The sequence below is a fragment of the Papaver somniferum genome, chromosome 3 (assembly GCF_003573695.1).
Source record: "Papaver somniferum cultivar HN1 chromosome 3, ASM357369v1, whole genome shotgun sequence".
Classification (NCBI taxonomy): Eukaryota; Viridiplantae; Streptophyta; class Magnoliopsida; order Ranunculales; family Papaveraceae; genus Papaver; species Papaver somniferum.
The window spans coordinates 80,804,129-80,808,197 of record NC_039360.1 but is presented as its reverse complement, the minus strand read 5'-3'; positions in this window follow the sequence as shown (position 1 = coordinate 80,808,197).

The window sequence follows — 4,069 nt, the reverse complement described above, 5'->3', positions numbered from 1 at the left end:
TTTTTTCAAAACAAATTTGGGGCTCTAGACGACGTCCTTGTTCGTCTATAGCCTAAACGACCCTAACTATATGAGTTTCTGCAACAATTGGTATAGACTCCATGATTCTCTGCAATGAGTGGGTCAGTTTGGTTCTGAACTCCACAATCCAAAAATGGCTTGAATCTATCAGTGGTTAACCAAAATACAAGCAATGATCTAACCTATATTGAGGCCTATTAAGCATAATTGTGGTGCATTTTTGAAACGGAAAATGGATCATTTGTCCAAATATTTTTAAAACATGGTTCTAATGGACGAGTAAAAATTAGTATGGGTGAATGGACACCAAAAAAATAGCAAGAATGAAACTGGATTCATCTTGGCTTAAACTTATAAAAGAGCGAGGATGAAACTGGATGCATCCTGATGTAAATTAAAAATAAGAAAAAGTATTTGAAAATGGGTAGGATGAAACTGTTTACATCCTGACTATTTTTACATTCTCGTCCATTTAAACAATATCAAGTTTTACATGTCTTTTTCACCCAGAAATTGTTGATTTTGGTCTTTTTAACCAATTTTGTGTTTCCGAAATAACATATTGCATTTTTCATTGAGTGTTATTATAACAATATGTTGTTATGGTAAATATGTGATGTTTCCCAACCTAGTTTGGCTATTTTGATTCGGCCTCCAGTATTTTTTTTTCATCTTTTTTGAAAGATGCAAATTTTATTAAGTCAAACTTATGTAGGGTACTTGCATTCTCTAGTTTAAACTCTAATTTCTTGTTCTTACATGGTTTTTCCCTAGTAATATAAACTCTAATTTCTTACTCTTTTAAAAGTTAAGGGTACAAGAAGAGAAGCTCAATTAAGGCATGTAGGATTGAAGAACTTCAGTTTTAAGATTTTCACCAAGATCAAAATTTTAAAAATGATTGGCTGATACATAAATTAATTTCTCGTCGGTAAGAGGCCTTCGATTAGAAAGAAAAGTAGAATATTTATGAGCAAAAAGTATCGAATTTAGAATTATGTAATAAGAGAAGGGTTGGAAATGTGGTTTAAAGCTTAATATCGCTCAAGCATATGATTTCCCTATTTGGGTTTTTTTTGTCCGAATCCATGAGACATTTTAGGTTCATTGGAAAAGGCAGCGGTTGGCCCAAAATTTTGTTTACTTATGCATAAGAATATGTATTCTGGTAAACGGAGGTTTAATGGTTTTTTCCAAACTGGGAAGGAGGTTAAGACAAGGTGACCTCATATTACTTATTATTTTCATCATTACAAAGGATGTTTTGAGAAAAATTTAACTTACGCATAGACGATTCTGAAAAAACGGAGATCTAACAACCATGTCCAATATTTCGTTCGGCAATCTGGATGGACTAACTCCAATATAATTCCAAGAGAATCAACTAGACAGTCAGACTCAATCAAGGAAATATATCCAAGAGTTATATCACAATTTCTCAATACAATCCGCAATCGAACAGATAGAGATCTGTGAGCCTGATTTATATGAGAAATAACTTGAACGGTACCAAAGGCCAATGTTCAAGTGTCAATCAATTTCAATCAATAACCAAAGGTTGGATTTACCAATTGATTGAACTACGCACAACCTGTGATATTTCAATTATATAAAAAAATATAATACGGAAAAGAAATAACACATACACCAGAAGTTTTGTTAACGAGGAAACCGCAAATGCAGTAAAACCCCGGGACCTAGTCCAGATTGAACACCACACTGTATTAAGCCGCTACAGACACTACCCTACTACAAACTAACTTAGGTATGGACCGTAGTTGAACCCTAATCAATCTCACACTGATTCAAGGTACAGTTGCGTTCCCTACATCTCTGATCCCAGCAGGATACTATGCACTTGATTCCCTTAGTTGATCTCCCCCACAACTAAGAGTTATTACGACCCATTTTATAAACAAATCTATCTCCCACAGAAAAGTCTATTCTGATAGATAAACTGTCTCCCACAGAAATACCTATGAAGTTTTTGTTCCGTCTTTTGATACATCAACGTGAACAAGAACCAATTGATAATCCGGTCTTATATTCCCGAAGAACAACCTAGAAATATCAATCACCTCACAATAACTTAACTATATGGTAGTAGGACAAGTTATTGTGGAGTCACAAAGAATGAGACGAAGAGCTTTGTGATTACTTTTTATATCTTATCTATCGGAGATAAATCTCGAGCCAATATTAGAGAAGATGGTACTCAATACGATAGAACAAGTAAGATCAGAACACGCAACTACAGAGAAAATAGTTGGGTCTGGCTTCAGAATCCCAATGAAGTCTTAAAGTTGTTAACCTATAATGGTTTTAGGAAAAACCTAGGTTAGAGGAGAATCGACTCTAGTACACTATACACAACTAGTATTACAGAGGAGGTATGGCGATTAGGTTTCCCATTTGCTAGAGTTTTCCCTTATACAGTCTTCAAATCAGGGTTTGATAGCTTAGAAACAAAGAAGTCAATATTCACCGTTAGATGAAATCCTGATTTAAGATTCAAGCTAAGTTTGCTTAAAACCAAAGCAATATCTCTCCAATGTTAGATGGTCTTATCTTGTTAAATACAAATGAAATATACCTTCATTTAGATATGGGTAACCGTACCTAAACGTGTATATTGAGTTGGCGCAACAATAGTTAACCGAAGTTAGCCATATGAACACTTTTTTTATTAACCACATTCATCTAACACTTCTATATCAAATGATAATTAAATGAATCTAATTGTTTTACTCATGGAGTTGTTCAATTGTGTATATTATCATAAAAGTATACAAGACACAATTGAAACAAAATTGGATTTGATTCAAGAGAATCAATTCATGAATATTAAGCCATGGTTTGCAAAGATTGCGTTCCTTAATTTATAAATGTATTCGTTCATGAGTATGAAATCATACTTAACCTATTTTAGAACTTAAACCAACTCAGTTTGAAAACGGGTACGCAAACTTAAGTTCCGGACTTTGGTCTTGTCCGACAGTTCACAAACCCGTATGCATACCGTCGTTCCGGACCTAACTCAGGTAGAACCATTCACATACTGGTATGCAAACTTGGTTCCCGGACTTTAACAGTTAAAACTGTTCTCATACTGGTATACAAACTTGGTGTAATGGACCGGAAAATTACACCTTTGGCGCTTTGCCCCGCAGGCCGTAACTTCTCCGATGCGCCAAGATGATGCTACGATCCGGGCCTTAAATCTAGGAAAATGCATGTCCATTTTCCCTTGAAAGCATGATCGGGGAGCATGATGCAACTAATTTAGCTTCCACAACGTTCCAAACTTACCCTTGCCCGCAAAAGGGTAGAAGTCCATAAGGCCAAGGCCAATGCATTCTTGCATGCATCACTGGCTTCGCTTACCAACTCTGTGTAGCTTATAGGAAGTATGAGCATCCAAGGAGTGGAATGCGACTTACCTCATCAAGTTTGGCCACAATCATCTCTTGCATCGAGCTACCGAGCTTAGATGATATGAAGGGTCATCGTGCTGGACCGGCAATGCTGCAACTCATTGCGGCTGCCTAGTACTCTTCCCTACTCTAAAGGGATCAAGCACATACCGTAGTTCATCCTCGAAGGGTCAGCAACTTAAGCCAAACTCGTTTGCAATACTGTGGCCTAACAATAATGGTAATGGCCTGGTCCGTATAGGCCGTTCCGTCAAGATGCACAATGATTATGCATCATCGGGTCTGCGACATGGCATAGTGATGCCTAAGCATCAAATGCCCTCTTTTCAAGGCTACACAACTATAAATGAGCCTTCAGCATCATTTATACTCTTCCGGCTAAGCTAGGAAGCTTACTTGGTACATATTCCGCATATGCACCTTCAACCAACTACCCCTCCCTATATATGCTAACTTGCAATTTCTACAAGTTGGAATTGGAGACCAAATTGACATTCAATGATTGCTTTAATATGCAATGATTGCTTTCATATGCAATGATTGCTTCCCTATGCAACGATTTCTTTTGTATGCAATGATTGTGTACTTTGATTGCCCACAATGACTGCGTACAA